The sequence below is a fragment of the Arachis duranensis genome, chromosome 6 (genome assembly GCF_000817695.3).
Source record: "Arachis duranensis cultivar V14167 chromosome 6, aradu.V14167.gnm2.J7QH, whole genome shotgun sequence".
Classification (NCBI taxonomy): Eukaryota; Viridiplantae; Streptophyta; class Magnoliopsida; order Fabales; family Fabaceae; genus Arachis; species Arachis duranensis.
In genome coordinates, this window is record NC_029777.3 from 7,019,927 (window position 1) to 7,026,331 (window position 6,405).

The window sequence follows — 6,405 nt, forward strand, 5'->3', positions numbered from 1 at the left end:
TTTTCTTTTCCTTCTCCTTTCTTCTTCCCTCCTCCAATCCCTCATCCAACACTTCCTAACACCATGGATAACCATTTATTTTAGTTGGTTAATTAGTTAGTTTTCATTTTATTTTCTCTCTTTTCATCATAAGTGTTGGATTATTGACTTTGTTTACTATTCATTGCTGCTCCTCATTGCCTAAATGCTATTTTAGCATGAATATTTTTAGATAATCTTTGTTGGATTGTATGATTGAGGTTATATTTAACTTGGTTTTGAATTTTTCATGCTTACCTTTTAAGAATACCAAGTGATGAGAATTGCCTTCGAACTTGTAACTCTTTTTGAATTGCATGATTTGGCCACCATGTGATTTGAGCCTTATTCTGTGATTAGGCAATTTCTTGATGGATGATGATGTGCATTTACCTTAATGCATTGTATTTCATGATCATACGCATCCATATGTGTTTAGCTTGAATGCTTTCATGCTTCTTTAATACTTGTTTTACCTTACAAGTTCACTTAAAGCATCTCAAGCACACTAGAATGAGTAAAGTGCATGCTTCTTTTGTGACATAACTTTTATGCTAATGTGTGTTCTAAACCGCGCAATTTAGAATTCACACACTTATTTGTCATTAATGTCACACTAATTCACTCACTCATTTCTAGTGATTTACCTCATTCCAACAATGTATGCTTCCTTGTTTTTATATCTTCTCATCTTATGGTGTTGTATTTTTGTTTTCCATGCACAATGCACCACAAGCAAAAACGGAAGCAAGACTAAGAACACGCAGCAATTCGGAGAGTCGCCGTACCCCCTTGCTCATCTTTGAGTGCACCGAGGACGGTGCAAACTTTTAAGTGTGGGGAGGTCGTCCGACCGGTCGGCGATTTTAGGTGACAAGTTTCTAATTCCAACACTTTTGCATTTCATGCTAGGATTTTAGGATTTTTACTTGCATTTTCTTAATTCTGCATATGTATACAAAATAAGCTTAGTCAAAATAATGAATTTTCAAGGATTGCTATCTATAGGGCACACCAATTGATTTGAGTGAAAACTTTTCATTAAACTTGCTTGAATTATATATATTGTGGATCATGTTTTTGAGCTAAGAACATAAGCAAGTGAGATTTGAGTCTAATGGTGTGGTTACATCTTATAACCAATTATTTTCCTTCTTGTGTGCATTATTCTCTTTCTATAATTGTAATCTTTGATTTGTTTGATTCTTTATGTCCATTATTTTGTGTATTTATGCATTTATATGATTGAGGCCATCATTTCATTAGCTCACTTACCCAAAAAGTCTTACCTTTTATCTTCCATTGTTAGCCAAATTTGAGCCTACGATTAACCCACTTGTTCTTAATCTTAGCACATTACAAGCCTAAAGCGGAAAACAATAAATGTCCTTAATTTGGATCTTTGATTAGCTTAGGCAAGTGTGTGTGAGTATCATTCAAGTGTGGGAATCTTGGGACATTGGGTGAATAAAAGGGTAGTTTTGTATTGTTATTGAAAATATTGAAAATTGGGTACATACTCATGTATTGATCAAATGTAAAACCTTATGCATTGAGGTTCTTGTATATAGAAAGAAAAATATGAGAAAAACAAAAGAAAAAGAAAAGAAAAATAATATGGAAAATGAAAAGAAAAATATAGAAAAAGAAAGAAAAAGAAGAAAAAGAAAGAAATAAAAAGGGGACAAAATGCCCCAAAGTGAAGCTCAATAAGATCAATGCATGAGTGTTGTGAAATGAAAAGGGATACATGAGTATGTGAAAAAGTGAAAAATGGGCAGTTATGTTAGAACTTAATTGTATAGGATGTCATAGGTTAGGTGGGAAGTTTAAGCTTATCAAAGATTCAAATTTCAAGCTCACTTAACCAAATATGCATCCTACCTTGACCCTAACCCCATTACAACCTAAGAAAAAGACCTCATGATAGATGTATGCATGCATGAGATATATGTTGATTGTTAGAAGAATAACAAATCTTGGAAAGCATGATTAGGGGAGAATTGAGAGAATCAACCCTAAACACTTGAGTGAATAGAGCGCAAACACATCCGGTGAGGGTTTGATGCTCAATTACATGTCTCCACCTATGATCTTCTCCTTTCATGCAAGTTTGTAAAAATATTTAATAACTCAATTCAATTGTGGATTAGACTTTCTAGTCCTAGGCCTTATGCATATATGCTTCTTGGGAATTGATTTATTTTGACCAAGCAATTGCATTCATTTAGATAGTTGCATATAGGTAGATTGCATGGTGCATTTAGTTAGTTCCCATCGAATAAATGCCATACTTTTACTTCATTCTTGGTTTAAGCATGAGGACATGCTTGATTTAAGTGTGGGGAGGTTGATAAACCCTATTTGTAGGGTTTATCTTGTATTGATTTTAGGGGATATTATAACCTTTTGCCCACATTTATCCATTGAAATAGCATGGTTTTGTATATTCTCCTTTAATTGAGCTTAAGAGTGAAAACATGCTTTTTAGGACTTAAAATAGCTAAATCTAATTCTCCTTGATTCCATTAGATGCCTTGATATGTTTGTTAAGTGATTTAAGGTTTAGGAGGCAAGGATTGGATCAAGGGAATGAAGAAAGAAAGCATGAAAAGTTGGAGAACTCATGAAGAAATGAAAGAACCGGAAAGCTGTCAAGCCGACCTCTTCGCACTTAAACGACCATAACTTGAGCTACAGAGGTCCAAATGATGCGGTTCTAGTTGGGTTAGAAAGCTAACATCCGGGGCTTCGAAATGATATAAGATTTGCCATAGTTGCTACACGTATGGTGGTGCGCACGCGCATAGTACACGCACGCGTCGTTGCTGCCACCTGGTTCACTTAAAGCAAAACGTGGCCAGCAATTTTAGAAGTCTTGTGGGCCCAATCCAACTCATTTCTGATGCTATTTAAGCCAAGGATTGAAGGGGGAATGGAGATACTTTCATGCTTTAGAAGTTAGTTACCATTAGTTCATTTCCACACATTAGGGATTAGTTTAGAAGTAGTTTCTAGAGAGAGAAGTTCTCTCTTCTCTCTAGGATTAGGATTAGGATTATGTTTAGTTCTTAGATCTAGATTTTAATTCATCTTCTTCTACTTCTATCTTCTCAATTCCTTGTTGTTACATTCATTCTTCTTCCATTCTTTTATTGTAATTTTCTTTATGTTGTTCTTATATTTTGTTGTAGATCTACTATTGTTCCTTCCATTTTCTTTCAATTCAATAAGAGGTAATTCATAACAATTGTTCTTCTTTGCTTTTCTATTTTTGATCTCTTGCCTTTGTAGTTAGATCTCTCTTTAATTCTTTCAATTTATGTTGTTTACTTTTATTGCCTTTTATGTGTTTGTTGAAATGCCTCTTCTAGATATAGTATAGATTTTGTTCCTCTTGGCCTAGGTAGAGTAATTAGTGACACTTGAGGTATCTAATTCCTTTGTTGATTGGTAATTGGAGAGATTGCTAATTGGTTTGGAGTGCACTAAAGCTAGTCTTTCCTTGGGAGTTGGCTAGGACTTGTGGCTCAAGTCAATTCATCCACTTGACTTTTCTTTATTTAGTAAGGGTTAACTAAGTGGTAGCAATGAACAATTCTCATCACAATTGAGAAGGATAACTAGGATAGGACTTCTAATTTTCATACCTTGTCAAGAGCCTTTTATAGTTGTTAGTTTATTTTCATTGCCATTTACTTTTCATGCTTCTTATCCAAAACCCCAAAACACATCACAACCAATAACAAGACACTTCATTACAATTCCTAGGGAGAACGACCCGAGATTTGAATACTTTGGTTTATAAAATTAGGGGTTTGTTACTTGTGACAAATAATCTTTTGTATGAAAGGATTTTTGATTGGTTTGGAAACTATACTTGCAATGAGAATTCATTAGTGAAATTCTAAACCGTCAAAAATCCAATCATCAATCGTCTTGGTGGCACAGAAGCAGACCTCAATGCCAGCTTTGCGAGAAGATTGGATACACAGTAGTGCAGTGCTATCACAGATTCAACCAGGACTTTGTAAGCCCACAGATGCAGTCTCTCAATCCACCGCAACCTTCGTTGACAGCATTTTATAATGGCACTAGTGCTTAAAACTCTCATCAAAAGCTACAAGAAGTAATGGCACAATCTCCTTCACCACAGGCCTTCCTTGCTATTCCCTTAGCACTGCTAGACACAGTCTGGTACCCAGATTCAGGTGCATCTCACCATATCACATATGATTAGAGGAACCTTATCACAGGATCTGATAATGACGGCACAGAATAAGTGTATGGAGGTAATGGTCAAGGTATGAAAATTAAACACATTGAAAACTCATTCATGCATGTATCACTTTCACAAAAACCTTTCAAGTTATAAAATCTCTTACATGTGCCTATTATATCCAAAAACCTTGTGAGTGTAGCCAAGTTGGCCTTAGATAATTGTATATTTTTTTAGTTTTGGCCTTACTTGTGCAATGTTAAATGCCAGATAACCAAGCAAGTCATTCTTCAAGGAATACTTAAAGAGGGACTTTACAGGTTTAAACGGATACATATTGGACCAAGAATAAAGCATATAGCTACAGATTCAACCTGTTTCTACAAACACCATTGAAAATCAAAAGTATTTCCACACTTAACCTAGAAAGAAGGATGTTCAACCCTCTGTCAATACTAACTCAGTGTTGAGCAATAACAGTTAAGTTGTTATTTCTTCAAATACACCAAGCCCAGTTGCCACAATTCCATCCCAAACCATTAAAACACTCCCACACCTAGACAATGGTGCTACTACCAATTGTACTATAGTAATTGCTATTGCAACTTCGATCAATTCAGCAGATAGTCCCTCAAATGTACAAAGACATACTAATAGTGCAATTGTAAATAAAAATATTGTTAGATTAGCGGCTAACAAAAATGTTGAAAGTGCAATTTTGAATAAAGAATTGAATCATTATGAGCTTGTAATTACTTCTGTCAATTTTCAGCCACAAGAGTTTGTATATAGCTCTTTGCCTCAATGTCAAAATCTGTAACTAGTCCAATTTTAAAAGCCACAATTAATGTCACATGCAAAAGAGTTAGTGACGCAAGCCAATTATGGCATAGAAAGCTAGGACACCCATTTGATATGGTGGTCACGATAGTTATGAACCAATGTAATGCTCAAAATGCTGATGAAACAGTAAATAAAATCAGTTATGATCCCTTTTTATGCCATGCTTGCTACATAAGTAAACTTCATCAATTGTCCTGCCCTAATTCTTTTACTAACTATGCACCTTTAGATCTTGTATTATCTGACATTTGGGGGGCCAGCACCCTTGTACAATAGATCCGATTTCAAGTTTTACATATGTTTCATTGATGCACCGAACCAAGAGCCAAGCGTTTGAAGCGTTTTAGCAGTACAAGATTGCAATTGAGCTTAAAACTGGCCTGACAATCAAAGTCATACAAATTGACAATGGTGGAGAGCAATGTACTTAGCATTCACACAGTTCTTAACAGCTAATGGCATCTAACATAGACTTAGATGTCCCTACGCACACCAACAAAATGGCCTGGTAGAAAGAAAACACAGGCATATAACAGAAACTTCTCTCTCACTATTATCCCAAGTCAACCTACCTCTAAGCTTCTGGGATCAATCAACCCTCATGGCTACTTACCTCATCAATAGATTACTGGTGCGCGAAATTGTGAACAATACTTTTCACAACTCTCATAATCCCCGGTCATGAACTCCAAAAACTTGGTAGTTCAATACCATGGCATTACACAACTTCGCACAACTAACCAGCAAGTGCACTGGGTCGTCCAAGTAATAAACCTTACGCGAGTAAGGGTCGATCCCACGGAGATTGTTAGTATGAAGAAAGCTATGGTCATCTTGTAAATCTTAGTCAGGCAAACTCAAATGGATGTATGATGATGAACGAAATAAATATAAAGGTAAAGATAGAGGTACTTATGTAATTCATTGGTAGGAACTTCAGATAAGCGCATGAAGATGCCTTCCCTTCCGTCTCTCTGCTTTCCTACTGTCTTCATCCAATCCTTCTTACTCCTTTCCATGGCAAGCTTAAGCAAGGGTTTCACCGTTGTCAGTGGCTACCTCCCATCCTCTCAGTGAAAGCGATAGCATATGCTCTGTCACAGCATAGCGGAATTCAGCTGTCGGTTCTCGGTCAGGCCGGAATAAAATCCATCGATTCTTTTGCGTCTGTCACTAACGCCCCGCCTGCTAGGAGTTTGAAGCACGTCACAGTCATTCAATCATTGAATCCTACTCAGAATACCACAGACAAGGTTAGACCTTCCGGATTCTCTTAAATGCCGCCATCAGTTCTTGCCTATACCACAAAGATTCCGGTTAAAGAA